The sequence below is a fragment of the Myotis yumanensis genome, unplaced genomic scaffold, assembly GCF_028538775.1.
Source record: "Myotis yumanensis isolate MYYU_CA2020_CCGP unplaced genomic scaffold, mMyoYum1.0.hap1 SCAF_1, whole genome shotgun sequence".
NCBI lineage: Eukaryota > Metazoa > Chordata > Mammalia > Chiroptera > Vespertilionidae > Myotis > Myotis yumanensis.
In genome coordinates this window covers 14,171,140-14,190,383 of record NW_027223752.1, presented here as the reverse complement: position 1 = coordinate 14,190,383, position 19,244 = coordinate 14,171,140, and the positions used below count along the sequence as shown (strand labels likewise).

The 19,244-nt window shown below is 34.5% G+C and overlaps 3 non-coding genes and 7 pseudogenes across 3 annotated transcripts; all 10 read right to left on the bottom strand.

Moving 5' to 3' along the window:
• Nucleotides 1-3,062: 3,062 nt before the first annotated feature.
• LOC139000877 (small nucleolar RNA SNORD113/SNORD114 family) lies at nt 3,063-3,139 on the bottom strand (annotated as a pseudogene).
• A 782-nt stretch (nt 3,140-3,921) lies between these two features.
• On the bottom strand, nt 3,922-3,996 carry LOC139000804 (small nucleolar RNA SNORD113/SNORD114 family; annotated as a pseudogene).
• Nucleotides 3,997-6,069: 2,073 nt separating this feature from the next.
• LOC139000862 (small nucleolar RNA SNORD113/SNORD114 family) lies at nt 6,070-6,144 on the bottom strand (annotated as a pseudogene).
• A 603-nt stretch (nt 6,145-6,747) lies between these two features.
• On the bottom strand, nt 6,748-6,816 carry LOC139000746 (small nucleolar RNA SNORD113/SNORD114 family). The gene has a single exon (XR_011469698.1). It is a non-coding gene; the product is annotated as a small nucleolar RNA SNORD113/SNORD114 family (small nucleolar RNA).
• A 689-nt stretch (nt 6,817-7,505) lies between these two features.
• LOC139000770 (small nucleolar RNA SNORD113/SNORD114 family) lies at nt 7,506-7,579 on the bottom strand (annotated as a pseudogene).
• An 889-nt stretch (nt 7,580-8,468) lies between these two features.
• LOC139001065 (small nucleolar RNA SNORD113/SNORD114 family) lies at nt 8,469-8,532 on the bottom strand (annotated as a pseudogene).
• A 2,741-nt stretch (nt 8,533-11,273) lies between these two features.
• Nucleotides 11,274-11,347, bottom strand: LOC139001201 (small nucleolar RNA SNORD113/SNORD114 family; annotated as a pseudogene).
• Nucleotides 11,348-15,861: 4,514 nt separating this feature from the next.
• Nucleotides 15,862-15,931, bottom strand: LOC139001157 (small nucleolar RNA SNORD113/SNORD114 family). Its single transcript, XR_011469886.1, has one exon. It is a non-coding gene; the product is annotated as a small nucleolar RNA SNORD113/SNORD114 family (small nucleolar RNA).
• Nucleotides 15,932-17,117: 1,186 nt separating this feature from the next.
• LOC139001140 (small nucleolar RNA SNORD113/SNORD114 family) lies at nt 17,118-17,196 on the bottom strand (annotated as a pseudogene).
• A 1,674-nt stretch (nt 17,197-18,870) lies between these two features.
• LOC139001013 (small nucleolar RNA SNORD113/SNORD114 family) lies at nt 18,871-18,942 on the bottom strand. The gene has a single exon (XR_011469800.1). It is a non-coding gene; the product is annotated as a small nucleolar RNA SNORD113/SNORD114 family (small nucleolar RNA).
• Between the last annotated feature and the right edge of the window lie 302 nt (nt 18,943-19,244).

The window sequence follows — 19,244 nt, the reverse complement described above, 5'->3', positions numbered from 1 at the left end:
TACGTGCCCTTGACCGGAATCGAACCCGGGACCTTTCAGTCCGCAGGCCGACGCTCTATCCACTGAGCCAAACCGGTTTCGGCAATTGCAGGAACTTCTAATAAGAAATCAAATCTGTTTTGCACTGGACCTCGGAGTTCTAGGTAAGCAGTATTTGCCCTTGACTCACCTGCCGCCAGGGCACAGTATTGACTCAGTATTCACCCTCTTGTTCTTCATTTAGTGTCATTTTGTGAAGCGAGAAATCATTAATTCATTAATAATAAATATATAACAAATTAATTTTTAAAGTAGCTTTAATATGCCTAAACATATGATACAAAATCATTTTCTAAAGAGCAAATAGTCTAGGTCTGTTCTGCTAATGAATCTCAGTGTTGAATATATGGATTAGTCAATGTACTTTCTTCAGTGTAACCTCTTTATTATTAATCCATGATTGACATGGACTAATCTCTTCCATCTGTCTATAGAATTATTTCCCTCAGCAACTCATCTCTTTTGTTAAATAACCTCAATGATTTGTATATAAATTAATAAACATAGTGCTTCATAGTAATTGCATTTTGATTGGCATGCACTGATTATATTTCACACTTCTTAGTAATAGAGTGAATACCCTTAAACCACACAAAATGAGACAAGAACGTGAATATTACTCACTGACACAGAGATCCATGGTCAAGACCATCACCACAGAAGAATCTTGAAATCAGTTAGGGCGGGTCCGTTCTGGAGTACAGAGCACAGTAGGTGGTTTAAAAAGATTGAAATGTCTTATCTACTGATCCTTGCATTTGACTTTTTATTAGTCATTTAGGATAACTAGCAACATGGAAAAATGTCTAAATTCTCCCAAGTGACCAAATAACGGTGACCTTGCCACGGACACAGAATAGGAACATTGTCTAGTACTATGAAATGCTAACTATAGAATCGTTAGCCAAAGAGGTAACACCTGTCGACCATTATTTCCTAATGTGCAGGAGTTTTTTCTATATAGATGCATAGTATTTCCTATCTAACTACATATCTTTATATTTGGGCAATTCTCATGATCTTCATCTTTACCTATGTTTTTATTGATTATTTCATTGATCCAGTTATAAATAGAATGACAATACATGAATGTAAATAAAAAACAAGACGCTCATAGATTCCTGAATTGTAGGGGATCCCTTCATACAGGGCAATGGACTAGTATGCGTTTGTGTTGGAAGCCAGATACGTGTTCGGCGTATGTAACTCACACACCACCAGGAGTCATCGTTGATCCACGATGTCACTGTCCCTCTTTTTCTCTAATATTTTCTATAATTTCTACAGAGTAATTTATTCATTTATCAATATAATTTTATGATCCTATTATTCATAAAAACACAAGAAAAGCCTTAATATCCCTAATCTTTGTATCAAATCATTCTTCATAATCTCTCATTGAAGAATGAATATTCTTTGTATATATATTCATCGACATCATCAATGTTATATCAATGAATAAAAGAAATCTCACATTTGTCACTGGGCTAGAGTTGGCTTTCTTTGATTATATTTCACACTTTTTAATGATACAGTGAATAGCCATTAAAAAAATGTTGGAACTGAGACAAGAACTTACTTACAAATAGAGGCAACCAGAGAGCTCGTGACAAGCGAAGACGCTGGAGTCAGCTCCAGAGCACCCACTCTCAGGAGTACAGAGCACAAAACAGCACAGAAAGATGAGACCTAATCTCCATTGCTCCCTGACTCCTACGTTTCATTATTCGTTGATTAATGATCAGATATATTTGTTCTTCTCTTAATAAATTAAACATCAGAATTATAACTGACTCAGAGCAGTAACTATTACTTATCATTATATATCTCATTCTTAATCAAAGATGTAATACACTTGATCCATTTAATATTGATTGCAATAGACATCAGTATTATTTTTCTTCTATACATTTTAACAATGAACAATACTTCACCCTCTTCATCCATATTTATTTTGTCATTTATTCTTTTATAATAATATTTTGTAAAATTTACGAACACAAAACCAAGAACAAGAGCTCTGTAAATTCCTGACATCTGCCTATACAGTCACTTCTAACAGAAAGAAGGGACTAGGTTCCTTTGTGTTAGACCTCAGAGTTCCAAACACATTCTTTTTTACTGTATGTGTTTGAGCCATAGGTCACCAGTCGTCATCACGGTGACAGGCTGGGATTCTTTTCTTCATTCTCAGCTATACCTGTTTACTAATCAATTTGTCAATTCATTAATCAGAAAAAAAAAATCTGCGAATATTAAATACTCAAGGACAAGATTCTTAATATCTCTAATATTTATCTATAGAAGCATTTGCCTCAATGAATATGCCTATGAGATTAATCAGCTTCATTGATACAAATACCCATTCACTGACATCAAGTTTCATGTCAATTCCATACTTACTATGTGAGTATGACTAGTCTTCTTTGAACATATTTAATACTATTTTTTAGCATTACAGTGAATACTTTATCTGAACCAAGAGAAGAATTTGGCTCTGACTTACATGCACCTCGACAGAGAGCCGACCAGTGGAGCTCCTGATGATGGCCAAGGGCTCGGTCAGCTACAGGGTGTCCGTGCTGAGGAATACAAGCAGAGAAGATCGGAACGAAATTGAGAGACGGTCTACTGAGCCACACAGTCCCCTTCCATTTAGCCAGTCACTCAAGAATATAATATGGACTCATGAACAAATCAAACAAGATCAAACTTGACACAGACCACGAATTAAAAACTTTGACTGTTATTTACTGTCTGTATCATTCTTAATCAAAGAGGGAAGACAACTGAACCATTTACATTTCTTAATGAATGACAGTGTTTTCAATAAGCATTAGAAATGTTTACTGTCTCATCCTCTTGATCTTATTTATTCTTGTTCCTTGGTTCTTTTTGAATCATTTATTAAAATAGAATCAAAATTCATGAAAATGAACCGAGGAAATGGTCCTTTTTAAGTCCCTCATATCTGTCTATAGGATCACTTCAAACAAAGGCACTAGACTATGTCTCTCTCTTTATTGGACCTCAGAGTTTCAGACACATTGTATTCATCATCTCCGTGACTCTTACTCCAGCAACAATCATCATTGGTCCATGCTGTGGCCTGTTTGTCTTCATGCTCATTGTTCTATCTCTCTCATTAATTGTCATCAATATTTCAAATATGTATTAGTAAATATAATGCCTCATAATATCTCATATTTATCATTTCCTTTGGTTGGTGTGGGGCTTAAATTTCACACTTTTAGCAATACAATGAATACCCTTTTAAAAAATTCTTAAACAAACACAAGAACTGTAACCTTTACTCACATTTCATCTCAATGCTTTACACAGAGGAAACCATAGATCTTGTTACCATGGAAAACACTTAAATCAGCTTGAGCATGTTGATTCTGAGGAGTACAAGACAGAGCAGATAATTAAAAATTGAAACCTTTTCTCCATTAGTTGATTTCTTTCTCATTTCATTTTATCAGTTATTTAGGTATTTACTTCTTCAGAACATATACATATAAAACATAAATATACATATTAAAAATTAACATCCTCAAATCAAGACTGACACAGGCTAATAAAACTGTATATTAATTCTCAGTGTCAGTGTTCATATAATCCTTAGAAAAGAGGTAATGCACTTGGTCCATTTCCTTCTTAACATCAGTTTTTCATTTTATGTTAATTGTATTTCTTGCATCACCATACTTGATAAGTCTTCATCCTTGTTTTATTTAGTGATATATCTGTTTATTGGTTCTATCATTGATTCATTGATATTAATAGTAATATACTAGAAATCCATGAATCCAACATGACAACAATAATTTCCTTGCATATTCCTAATGAGAGAGGAAACAGACTAGATTTTGTTTGGTTTTGGACCTCAGACTTCCAGACACATAGCAATCATAGTACCTCCTTCATATGCCATCAGTGATCATCATTGGTCCAGTTTTGGGCCTCTTTTTCCTCATTCTCACCTACAGTTGTTAATTGTTCAATCTACTCCTGATAATTAAACACATATGTGTGAGTCACAAAAATGCAAGGACAAGAGCCTAAAGATTGTTGTCACACGCCTTTAGGACCAATGGCTTATTGATTATACCTCTTTTCATTAATCATCCCCATTATTCCAAAGGTCAGGTAGTCAACATAATGTTTCGTACATTTCCAGTTTAATCATTGGACCATGGTTGGTCTTTTTTCCACTTTTTAAATTACTACAGTGATATCCTAAACAAACTTCCCTGACCAAGACAAGACCTTGGATTATTACTCACACTGGCCTTCATGCCCCTCCATGGAGCTTCTGAACACAACAGATGCTGAATCCCCTTCAGGCGGTTTCGTTCTGAGAAGTGAAAAGCAAAGGAGACAATAACAAGATGGAAACATTACCGCACCTTACATTTAGTCAATCATGTAGAAGACAGTAATGTGGGCTAATACTTAAAATTATACTTTTAGTGACCAGAATAAGATCGAAGATGGAAGGTACTGGAACCATTTATTTTTGGTAACGGAATACAGTATTTTCAATAAACTGGAATATTTTTTATTCCTTCACCACAGATTACAAGTGTATGATGTGGCTGAGCGTCGACCTCTGAATCAGGAGGCCGAGGTTTGATTCCCAATCGGGCACATGCTCTGGTTGTGGGCTTGGTCCCCAGTGGGGGGTGTGCAGGAGGCAGCCAATTAATTTCTCTCTCTCATCATTGATGTTTCTATCTTTCTCTCCCTTCCTCTCTGAAATCAATTTAAAAAAATTTTTTAAAGAGTGCATGTTATTCATCTCTGACTTTTAAAATTTGTACATTGATTCTGAAATTGATCCATTTATAAAATAATAAAAATCCATTCATTTCTACATTTGTATCAAATAAATCATTAATTCATTAATAATAATTAAATGAACACATGACTCACAATATCCAAGGACAAAATTGTTGAATATCTCTCACATTTGTCTATAGAATCATTTCCTACAGAGGCTAATTCTTTTTCATTAATCAACCTCAATGCTGTACATTATTGATTAATAATATACTGTTTTTTATCATTTGGCCATAGTTAATTTTTTATTATGTTTAATATTTTTAATAATTCAATAAATATGTTTAAACAAATAATGCAGTCTAAGATGACAACTTAATGAACTTCAGTATTTTCAATAAATATTCATCTTTTTTATCATTCTTATCTGCATAAGTTCATTTATTAATTCATTGATTCACTAATATTAAATTTTAAAACTATATGATTCATAAAAAACAAGAATAAGAGTAATAAATGTTCCACATATAGGACCATTTGCCATATTGATATATCTCTTTAATTATCATCAATGTTTCATGTATGATTAATAAAGACAATCTTCAGACCAATCCCATATTTATAATTCACGATAGTTGGCATCTTGGACTATATTTCACATTCTTGATGACACATGAATATTTGAGAGAAAAAAATCTCAAAGACACGAACTGTTTCAATGTATTACTCACATTGGTCTCTACTCACTACACAAACAGGCAACCATAGAGGGCGTGACCACGGATGATGCTTCAATCTGCTCAAATGCGTCCATTCTAAGGAATACAGAATAGAGCAGAAGGTGAAAAAATTGAGACCTCCTCTAAATTGACCCTTTTCCCCCTTATTTTATTTTCTCAATCATAAAGGCATATACACATATATTTACTACATGTGTATAATTTATACACATATATAAACATAAATATAAATTAATGATATGACTCCTTAGATAAATAATGCCCTTTGTCCATTGATTTATCAGATTTTTCAGTTTATATTAATATTTCTTGCCTCACCATATTTATTCATAGTTGATAAGAACAACTTAGTGAAGCCTTGTTTCCTTAGTGATATATTTGTTTATTGGTTTTTATCATTGATTCATTGATATTAATAGTAATATACTAGAAATATATTAATCCAAAATTACAAGACCAATAGGAACAATTGCCAGAGAGGAAATAGATTAGATTTTCTTTTGTTTTAGACCTCAGACTTGCAGACACATAGCAATCATAGTACTTGCTTCATATGCCATTAGTCATCATCATTGGTCCAGTTTTGGGCCCCCTTTTCTTCATTCTCATCTATATGTTTATACATTAATTCATCAATCGACTAATAATAATTAAATACATATCAATGAATCACAAAAGATCAAGAACAAGAGCCTAAAAATCTTTATCATTTTTTAAGAATCATGGGCTAATTGAATTTTATTAATCATCTTCATAATTTAAAAGATAGATTAGTCAACATAATATTTCATATATTTCCAACTTAATTATCGGAACATAGTTGGTATTTTTCCTTATATTGAATATTTTAAAATATATACACAGAGAATACCCCAAACAAACCACCCAAAGTGAGATGAAGACATTGAAAATTACTCACGTTGGTCTTCGTGCTCCTACAGGCCAATAGAAAGATCACTGACCAAGGCATAACGCTTTATTCAGCTTGGGTGTGTCCATCTAAAAAGTAGAAAGCAGAATAGATAACACGATTGAGATATTTTCTCTATTGGTCTTTGCATTTACATTAAATTATTTGGTGATTAAGTTATAAATTATTTTGGGGTAATTTTATTAAACTTCCCACTAACCCCAATATTGCTCATTATTTCTATCATCTTTAACTTCCTCAGCTAAAGGTATGTTGGACCTCAGAGTTAAAGAGTATTCACCATCAATGACTCATACGCCACCAGTAGTCATCATTGGTCCAGGGTTAGCCTTTTTTATCCACTCTCATTTATGTTTATTAATTAATTCATCAATTTATCTGATCGTAATGAAATAAAAAAATATGAAGCACAACAAAACTTAAGAGCATGAGCCTGTACTAGTCCTATATCTGTCTATAGGATCATTTATGACATCAATATGTCTTTCATTAATCATCCTCAAAGTTTCATATAGGGATCAATCACTATAATGTTACATATCAATTCCATATTTAATAGTGGACCATGGTTGGCTTTCTTTGGTTATAATTCACACTTTTCAAATACAGAGTATATGTTCATAAAACTCACATTTGTTTCTATGGACCAAACAGACAGACACCAGACATCTTGAGACCATGGGAGAATCTGCAGTTCAGGCCCAGTGCATCCATTCTGAGACGTGCAAAGCACAGAGGGAGATGAAAAGTTAAGACTTTCTCTGCACTAACTTTGCTTTCTGCATTTAACTTACTCAGCAACTTAAATATTTACTCATTTTTATAACTTACAATGCTTCACACATTTATATTAATTTACTTGTATGTGTTTTTTAGTTCTTTCACTAATCTATGCTCATAGAATCATTATCCATGAACACAAAAAGTGAAGAACATAATCTTTGCATGTTACTAACATCTATCACTATGGTCATTTCCAACAGAGGAAATAGACTAGATTTCTTATTGTGTTGGACCTCAGAGTCCCGACATACAGTATTCATCATCCATGACTCATACCCCACCAGTCGTCATCATTGGTCCAAAATTGGTCCTCTTCTTCTCCATTAATTTCTAATTTTCTTTATTAATTAATTTATCACTTCACTAATAAATAGATAAATCACAAAAACTTAACAAGATTTTTAAGTTTTATAGCCATGTGATCATTTATTAGCTTGATTACATATTTTATTAATCAATATTTTGCAAATATTGATTAATCAGCACAATGTTCATCTGGCATATGTTACTATGACATCATGAGAATGTCATATTTATCATTGGGCCATGGTTGGCCTTCTTGAATTCTTTTTACAATACAGAGAATACCCTTTAAGAACTACCCAAATCAAGACAAAGTCTTTGACTATACTCACATGAGTCTCCATGCTGCTAACACATGGAGGGAACTAGAGAGCTTCTGACCATGAAAGATGATTACATCTGCAGGGAACGATCATTCTGAGAGTACAAAGCAGAACAAATGATTAAAATATGGAAATATTCTCTTCATTTATCCTGAATTCCTCCTGTCATTTTATTAGACATTTAAGTCTATATTAAATTATGATATTTTTTCTTGAGAAAACAATGTTGAAGAAGGCACAGAACAAATAAGAGCATGGACTGTTATTTGTAGTGTAGGTATCATTCCTTAGATAAAGAGGTAATGCCTTTAAGACATTTATTTCTTAATGAACTTCAGTGTTTTTAATATATAGTAATAGTATTTCTGGCCTCACCATATATTTACATAATTGGACAAAGCTTCACTCTATTTATTCATATATTTATATTAATTCTTTCCATTTATATTAATAAAATTAAATATCATGAACACAAAACTAAGAACAAAATCCTTGAATATTCCTAACATCTCTCCATAGGACTATTTCAACAGAAAGTACAGATTAGATTACATACTGTGTGAAATAAACAGGCACATAGTATTCATCATCCATGACTCATACTCCACCAGTCATCACCATTGGTCTGGATTGGCCCTCATTATCTTCAATTGGGTCTACATGTTTTTACTAATTAATTCATCCACTAATAATAATAAAATAAATGCCTACAGGCCATAAAACTTGAAACTAGATCCTTGAATATTTCCAGTATTTCTCTACAGAATTACTTCCCACTAACAGTATAGATATACTTATATAAATCCTATATTGTCAGTAGGAAGTAATTCTGTAGATATATACATATATATATATATATCTTTCATTAATTGACTCCAATGCTTGCTATATAAATGAATATAAACTTTAACCCCGTTTGCAATTGAAGCTGACTAAATTGTGTCTCTGTAAAGGGAGGTTAAAATGAACTGTGACTCAGAATTAAAATTGAATAATACATTTTACATTAATTAATTGAATAATTAACTCTTAAAATGAATAAATGGTCTTACTTTTTTTTCCTTAGTTGACCTCAGATGTGCTAAATTGGCACACACATAACCTTCATTCATTTTATTTGTATATGTAACTATTTATTTCCTTTCAATAAGAGTTAAGACCCTATGCCCTAGCTGGTTTGACCACTGGATAGAGAGTCAAGGGTCCTGGGTTTGATTCCAGTCAAGGGCACATGCCTGGGTTGCAAGCTCAATCCCCAGTAGGGGGTGTGCAGGAGGCAGCCAATCAATGATTCTCTCTTATCACTGATGCTTCTCTCTCTCTCTCTCTCTCTCTCTCTCTCTGTCTCTCTCTCCCTTCCTCTCTAAAATCAATAAATATATATTTTTTTTTAAGAGTTAAGACCCATGACAAACCACCAAGTCAGAAGTGATTCCTTTGAGTGTAACTAATATTTCTACATTCCTTTAATTGACTAATGTGTGCATTCATTCTGTAAATGCAAAGCAAATATAAAAATAGATTAGATTAGATAGGCAGATAGATCAGCGTAGAGTCAGATTTTTTAAACTGATCTAAGTCAACAATATTTGACTAAGAATAAACCTTAGTGTTTGTTATATATTAAAATTTTGAATGGCTTATTGATCAATTGCTTCAAATATTAAATTTAACTTATATAATGAACACCTTTGAAACCAACATCAGACAAAAGAATAATGTCAACTTATTCTTTTACACATAATAATATCATTAATAGAGAAACAGGATAATATTAATGCCTGTCCATATATTCATTGGGCACAAAAAGAAAAGACCAAATAATCTTTTCTATTCTTTTTAAATTAAAAAAATAGTGAAGATCATTGAATTAATCCTAACTGGTCATGTGACACATTCAACATAGTCTGTGTCTAAGTCCTCTCAATTATGCAGTGATTTAATCAATGATTAGTTTAAGTTGATGTTTTGCCCTTTTCTATAAAACAAAAACCAATAACTCAGCCCAGAAAAATAACATCGGCTCTTATATCCATTTATCTAAATGCTCTTTACCCAAAAGGATCAGCTCTAATAAATTTATTTATTTTACTGCAACAGTGCTTCAGAAATGTATTAACAATGATTTTATATTATATATATTACACTCCATATTCTCATACTTGAATCAGGAATAATCCATTTTCTCTTTATTCATTTATATGTTTCTTCAATGATTCATTCATTGATTTAGTGAAAAAAAATACTCAGAAACCCAACAACAAACTCCTTCATATCCGTAACTTCTAGTGTAATCTCATGTGCCATCCAGATCACAAAGAGGAATGTTCTGGTGATGGACCCCAGAGTACAGGGTTTCATCAAAATGCTAGATTTCAGAATGATCCAGACACACTGATCATTGACCCAGGGTAAACAATCTTTTTCTACATTTATACTTTTGTTTATTGATCCACTAATAGTAATAAAGTCAATATTCATTATTTTTTATAAAAGCCAAGAACATCCTTGACTATGACCAAGATGTCTTTCTAGGCTCTTTTGCCATCAACTCAATTTTTTTCTCAATAAACTAGATCTCTTTCTGCATGGCCATTGGTGAGGAACAATTAACATCCTTGCTTCACACCTATCCTATCCCAACTTCCTTCCATCTCCGGATGCACGCCTCCCTCAGTGAGGAGCCATCCAGGAGAACTGTGCATGCTAACATGAATGTGCTATGACTGGGCTCTCCGATACGGTTGCCATTAGCCACAGGTAACTAAGGACTTCAAATGCGGAGAGTGCAACTGAGGAACTGAATTTAACATTCACCTTTCTTTTAAATTTAAATGGTCACATATGGCGAGGGGCAACCAAATTGGACAGTGCAGCCCAAGAATTTATTGCTGGATAAATGTTTAAATCAAATGCAGAGCAAAAATAAGACAGGTTATTAATCGGAGAAAATGTCTTCCATCTTGTTTTTAACCGCAATTGTACTGAATTGGTTTAACCCTTAATCTTTGTGTCATAACACATTCATATTAGGAACGTTAATAAGTTCTTTGACCATAGTAACTTCAGTCTTTAGGTTTCTTACCCTAACAGCCAAGATCTTCATCAGCAGACTGATGACACCAACCGTGGTCTTCAATCTGTGGAGCCAAATATATGCCAAGTTCAAGGCCATGAGCAGTCCATATCTACACTGATTTGAATGACATTACTTTTGTGGCACTAGGTTAGTCATAGAGTCGATTCAAGTCTCATTCTTATCATTGAAAAATTCAGTCTATATCCATAAAGTGATCAAGGGGGCTGAACAGCCTCAATTTCTGCTAGAAGCTCATTTCCATAAGGAAGAGCGGAGGATACTTTGTGATACTGGACCTGAGCGTTACCGATGGCTTTAATCAATGTTTTTGATTCAGACACCCTCCAAATTCGTCATTGGTCCAGGCTTGGCCCTCTTTATCTTAATTCATTTATACTTTCAGTTTCCCATGAATCACAAACTTCCAAGAACAAGGTCCTTGATACAACTAGGGTCTGTCTCTAGATCTCAGTGTGAACCTTGCTTCATACAATATCTCTGCTCAAAATGGCCCTTGGTTTGGGCAGTGTCCATTTAACTTGGCCAATTTAAAGCATGAAGTCATAGACACTCAAAACCCACAAGGGAACCCCACATCTAGGACACAGACAATGTGTTCCACCTTCTAAGAGCTTCCTCTCAACAGTTAGCCTGGATTCCTACCAACATGAAATACTTAAGTCAACTGTGGTGCAGAAATAATAGGGAATAGCAAACAATTCTCAAAACTAATTAAATGCCTTCCATCGTTTGAAGAAATGAATCTCGGGTGTACTATAATGGGTTAATTTTTTATAAATTTATCTTTAGTGTAGAAAGTATTACAGATGCCCACTTTGGTTTTTTTTTGTTGTTGCTTTTTCCCCATTGACCCCTTTCTCTCTGCCCCTCCCAAGCCTTGGCCACACTATTGATTTAATAATAGTGTCCATGGGCTATGCATATATGCATAGAAGTTCCCCGGTAACTATCTCCCCCCTACAAACTACAAACCCCCTTCTTCTCTCTGAAAAGAGGGTAATAGTTTTAGGTACCAAACACATCCCATTTTGGGTCTATACTTGGTTCTCTTGGACTTTATTTGTTTATATAACTTTGTTCCACTAAACCACCTCAGTGACCACACATGACCAAACCGTATCAGCCAAGAACAGAAACTGTGTTACTTACATTGCCCTTTTCCCACAGACAGAGGTAACAGCTAAGATCTTCATCAATGGGCAAGGACTGAATCCCAGGTGGAGTGTTCATTCACGAGAAAACGCAGATTTTTAAAAAGATGAAAGGGATAAATTGAGATTTTTAAATAGTTGTTCGTTGATCATTACTAAATTATTCATAAACATTGGTTTGTGTCACATTTTCATGAACCCAATAGCCATGTACTTTTCACCTACTGATCTACCATCAAACATAAGAATTACAGCTATTATTAATATATTCATATCTGCCTATATACCCCTACCAAATAGCAAAAAGGGCACCACTTTTTATTGGGGAAAAATTTTACCGAATGAGATTGTTTCTTGGAACACTCAGTAAACTTAAATCTATCCACTGGGACATGCTGTGCTTCCTTTCACATATTTATTGATTAACTTATTTATTCAGTTAGTTAATAACTCCAAGGTTAATTTAACTATCTGCTCTCTTCTCCTAAGGGAATCACAAAAGGGCAGAGCCATTGGCTACCAAAAGCCCCACAGATTACACGCAACTTTCTGTCTCAGCACCGTCTGCACTGATGGAACTTGCCACAGTGATGAAAGGTTGCTTATGGGCACTGCCCAATATGGCAGCCACTGGCCACACAGGGCTAAAATGTGGCTAGTGACAATGAGACACTGAATGTTCTTGTTAAATCAATTTGAATTGGAATGCTAATAGAAAGATGCATTTAGCGGGGCCTGGATCTTTGTTATTTAAGTGACTTCATAAGGTGAGGCAGGATTCATCCTGCTCTCACCACATACTGCCTCACTGCCCCGCTTTATGTCTTTCTAAGGGACTGGATATGAAATTATTATTTCACTTGCTTATTATAGCACCTAAGGACAATGGGCGAGGACATGCGTGGAGCTAAATTTATCCATTGGCTTCTTCTATACAAAATGCATTTACATTTTAGTTTTTAAATAAAAAATCAATGAACACAAGGGAATTAGCAGCCACATTTCTCAGTGCTCATATTTAGACCTTTTCCACATTTCAATAACTATCTAATCATTTGCATACTATTGTTATTATTGATTATATTAGATGATTATATATTAAAATAATTTTATGCTAATGTATTTAAAATTTTTTTGGTATATTGCTATTGAGCTTATTATATAAAGTATTATTGATTATTATGCAATTATGTAAGTTTTTGTCCCTTTTTAAAATAAAAACCTACAACAGAAACTCACCACCAACTCAGAAAAACAACATCTATCTGCCCGTATGCCTCAAGTCTACTTTATTTGAACTCAAAATTTCAAAAATGTATTACCAATGACCCTCCGTTCATTGGCTCCTCTCCTAATTAGGTAAGGAGCAACCCTCCTCTTTATACTGTACTCATGTGTTGATGTACTTATAATCATATAATTCATATTCATGAACAACAAAACATCAAGAACACGCCATTGAGTTTTCCCAGTTTCCTCTGCAAGCACATTTCCCATTGACGCAGTGGACCTCAGGAGCCGCTGGGTAATCAGAATATTTTTTCAGAATGCCCCAACCATTTCTTCATCATCGATCCAGACTTGGTACTCCGTGCTTTCATTTAATATCTTGTTCTTGACTTATTCATCAGTTTATGAATAATAATACAATCAATGTCCATGAATTATGAAAACAAAACCGAGTTCCTTGAGGATATGAATGTGTCTCTGAAACCAGTTCCCCCAGAGCTGGAGGAGTGGCACCTCAGCATAGGCTAGACCAGCGGTTCTCAACCTGTGGGTCGAGACCCCTTTGAGGGTCGAACGACCCTTTCACAGGGGTCGCCTAAGACCATCGGAAAACACATATATAATTACATATTGTTTTTGTGATTAATCACTATGCTTTAATTATGTTCAATTTGTAACAATGAAAATACATCCCGCATAACAGATATTTACATTACGATTCATAACAGTAGCAAAATCACAGTTATGAAGTAGCAATGAAAATAATTTTACGGTTGGGGGTCACCACAACATGAAGAACTGTATTAAAGGGTCGCGGCATTAGGAAGGTTGAGAACCACTGGTTTAGAGGCTGTACAATGTGCTGTGCTTAGTGCTTTACTAAGACAGGGCAATTCATTGGAGTGAATGGTGGGAACATGAGCTCTGATTATTACTTACATTGATCTCTTCTCTCTTTACTCCAAAGAGGGAAAAAGCAAGACTGTCACCACGAGATAATAATATAATCTGATAGCGTTCATTCTGAGGAGTAAACAACAAATTTTGAAAAGAATCAGTATACCTTGAGCTATTTTAAAGGATCAATAATCATTAATCAAAGACTTAAGTCCCATTCTAACATTTGGAAAGAGAGAGCATCCACTACCTTATATTTATTAATATGTGCAATTTTATTTTATTTTTTTTTATATATTTTATTGATTTCGGAGAGAGGAAAGGAGGAGAGAGATAGAAACATCAATGAAGAGAGAGAATCATTAATCGATTGCTTCCTGCACGCCCCACACTGAGGATCGAGTATGCAACCATGTGCCCTGACCAAGAACGGATCTGTGACCTCCTGGTTCATAGGTCAATGCTCGAACACTGAGCCACGCTGGCTGGGCAACATGTGCAATTTTATATTTTAAGTAATATAATGAGCACCAGTGTTGCTAACATTAAAAAGAAACAAACTATTTTTATAGGAATATCTGTCTGTACTTGCTGCACACATAGATAACAGCCAAGATCATCTTTTATGTTGAACTTCGTGCAGAATTGGATATATGGCAGATTCAATGCATGGCACAATCTCACCAATGGTCCAAGTTTAACTCTACTTAATATATTTATTCAGTCACTTGCTTCACTTAATTACTGTGGGGTAAGAAGACCATCTCTTCATTTTCCTAAAAGAATTCCCCAAAAGTATAAACAACCATCAAAATAGAACTGAAACATTGTTATTTGCCAATGTTTAATGCACCATTGGAAAGTCCTAGAACCCTTGTCTCCCTATGGATATCGGTTGTGTAAAACATGATGAAGCATGATGTTTACACCCAACTGCATGCTTTCCATTGATGTATTATTGGCTGATTGAAATATAAATGTATACATTTGTTCATTTATAATTATACTTCAACGTATGTGAGACCACCCACACTGGATAAGTACCTCAATAATATTTACATATGTCCTTAGCCAAAAGAATAGCACACTGGTTCCTTTAACGAAGGTTTGCTTACACAAAATTGCATTAAAAGGTTGCATTAATCATTACTGTGTTTGTATAAAACAGTCTCATCATTGCTCCATGCTCTCTCCCTCAATTCCATAGTTTATTCAATCAAGGATTTATGTAAATGTATTTCCCTTTCCTTAATAAAATGACCAATTGGCAATCTGCCCCAACACAGAACCAAAATATTGCTTCTTAACAGATGACCACATGCTCCTTACTAAGGTGCTAAGAGCCTTGACTACTAATTCATTGGAATTGAGAATTTCAAAATTGCCTTTTAATAATTGTCCATGTTTCATTCAATGGGATAAAAGTAGTGTACATGTATTACTCTTACTTTTCATTCATTGACATATTTCTTTATGTGTGTGTTCATTTTATTATAATAATGCATTCACACCCCAAACCGCAAAGCCCAAGAAAAAGGTTCAGTAGGCTCATTAGGAGATAATGAGGTGTGTCAGAGCAATGGACCTCAGTCTTAGGATTTAATCAAAATTCTTGCTTCAGAAACCCCATGACATTCATCACTGGTCCATGCTGGGAATTTTTTTAAAAATGATGATTACTTTCCTGGTTCACAAATAATAATATAATTACAAAATTCCAAAACAAGATTCTTGAATTTCAGGCTCTTGTCGCAAAGAACTAATAAACTCCATCTCTGCGTAATAGCACTCAAGCTGCACATGGGATGGGACAACATCCCTGCGTTTATATTCAGCGTTCTTCCTGTGTGGCCCTCTCTCATTTCATGTGTCCATATGTCAAAGATGTTTCCATTAAAAATAAGGAAAGCACCTTCTGCAAGTCTCTGCCCCCAAAGAGTTACCCGCCAGCTCTATGCACATGAGAATGTGTGCGTCAACCCTGGCTATATTAAACTGTGCTGAGAATGAATCCAATAACTTCTACATCTTTTAAAATTGCCTCAGTTGTACTGATTTACATTAAACATAACATTTGGATTATAATCCATTCCCATCATTGGCCCACACTTAGAGTGTTTTATTTATTTCATGTATGTAGTACAGAATGATTACTTTAAATTTCTTCAGATAACGCCCATGAACAAACACTCCAAGCAGAGAATGTAAACTAAGGGGACTCACTTATATTACTTTATGCACCGTGCTCACCAAGACAATTCAGCTGTCCCCCGTTCACTCTGGAGAGGAAACAGCAGGTTTTGACTAGATTTAGATTCTTTTTTTTTTAATCAACCCAGTATTAAAGTCTTAGTTTTAAATAATATAACAAACACTACTACATCTACCATGTAGCCCAAGATTAAGATCTATGTTTACAAATCTCCAACTATATGAACATTTATTAATTAGATGGTTATTTAATATACTACTGATTGACTCACTTTCCCTTTCTTTAATATTAGAAAAAAACACCCAGCAAATGACTAAAACTCAAAAACTACCTAACTACACATGCTAATATGTTCCATGTGAAAGAGGATTATAAACTAAACCTGTTCATTTTCCTTCAGAATTATATTAAGTTCTTTTACTGCACTGTCCCAATTGTTCCATGAATAAGCCTCTTCGTGGTTCATATATATATTTCTGTGTGTATTCATGTATTGATTCTACTGGAAAGAATACAACCTATACCCATGAATCACAAAAGCCCAGACCCAAGTTTATTGAATTTTCCTAACTCCTACTCTTAGCTAATTTCTACAGGGAATATTGACTAGTTCTTTTTCCATGATGGACCTCAGAGTCACAGAGACTTAATGAAAGGGGTGTGTTGACTCAGATACCTGCACCACTATTCATCATCGATCCAGGCACAGCTTTCTATTGCTTCTCTCAATCATGCCCTTTTTAACTGATTCATACATTCATGGATTCATGAATAATAGTAATTATGTAATCAATAAACTCTAATGACACAAAACTGAGAAGGAAAGCCTTAAGTGCAACCAAGATCTGTCCTTGCCCTTGTCCACATGGAGCAAATTGACAATCACTATCCACAGAGTCAGCCAGCACCGTCCTTCAGGTCAGACCCTGACTTATGACTAGTGTCCACCTGCTCCTCTCACTAGTTGGTGTAATCAGTAACCACAGACCTGTCTGTTACCTTAGCCCACAAGTGACAAAACTGACATCTGCTATCTTGGAAGGTACTCTAGCCTCAAACTACGGCCCGCGGGCCACATGCAAATACAAATATTGTATTTGTTCCCATTTTGTTTTTTTACTTCAAAATAAGATATGTGCAGTGTGCATAGGAATTTGTTCATAGTTCTTTTTTAAACTATAGTCCGGCCCTTCAACGGTCTGAGGGACAGTGAACTGGCCCCCTGTTTAAAAAGTTTGAGGACCCCTGCTAGTGACTAGACTAATCATAAACTCTATCTCACAGCACATTCCTATCATCTTCTCAACAATGGCAATCTTACGTTTACTTAAATTTTACTATTAAATAATATGAACACCATTGAGTTCATTGTTCAATACAAAATAAAAACTATACCAATTAATGACCTGTGACTTTATTTGCTACCTACATAGGGAGAGACAAAATAATATTTCTATTGGACTTATTTGTGTAGAATTAGGCATGTTTAATTTTTTCATGGTACAATCTCATCGGTAGGTACAATCTCATCAATCCTCTACTCTATGTACTTATCAATTTATTCACTAGTTTATTTTATTATTGAGGGAATAACAATACCATGTCCTCATTTTTCTAAGGACCCAAAATGGTTAAACAACAATCAAGAACCAAATTATTTTAACTTGGAAAGTTCTAGGTGCACCTTTCAAATAATAGCAGAGCCCAGACTTCGTCCTAGAATATGTGTTGCTGGGAGCAAAGATGAATTGGTATCCTCATGTCAAAATGTGTTCCTACTTGGTCTGTGGTTTGCTGAATGTTCAAACATAGATTAAGATATAAAATTATATTTCTCTCTATACAAAGACTTCAGTCTCTGAGATCTTATTTACTAGATAAAAACACGGAACTTTACCGTCAATAACAGACTTGCTTCTGTTTTGTGCTTTAATAAAAATCAGTAAAAAGGTTAATCATGAGTATTGTCATATAAAACATTCTCATCTTTGGTCTCTGTGCTTGGTTTTCAGTTATGTGGTTATTTAACCAACTATTTATATGAGTAAATGTGTTTCCATTTCCTTAATAAAACAATCAGTCAGCAATCCACCACCAACACAGAACAAAAACTCTGACTGTTAATGTGCAAGTGACAGTGTAAATGGTCCTTTCCAGAGCAGAGAGAGCCTTTACTTTTAATTCTTTGGAAGTTGAGCCTCAGCCAACTTTTAATAATAATCCATGTTTCATTAAGTTTCGTGATAATAGGTGAATGACCTATCCTCTTTTTTCATTCATTTTATTTACTTTTGGATGAATTTTATAATAAAAAATATAATCTATCCCCAAGAATCAAAAAAAGCCCAAACACAAGATGACATGAGTTCATTACTAGTGGACCTCAGAATTGCAGATGGGTTTAATCAAAACTCCTTCAGATACCCCATGGTACTCATCATTGGTCCAAGCATGTTTTTATTCCTTCATGCTTACTTATTCATTGATCCATGAATAACAATACATTCATAAAATTCCAGGAAGATGATCTTCCCATTAGAGTAGATCTCCTTTACAGTGGACCTCAGAGAACATGTGGAATCAATTACATCTATGCTTCATACCAAAGCCACATTGACCATCCATCCTTTGGTGGCTTTCTTTTATTTAATTAGCCCATGTTTTAAAGATGGCTCAGTAAGAGTGGTGAAACCACCATCTTTAATCCCCCTTAAACACTGCATCTTCCATTGGCTATGGGCTGCCACACA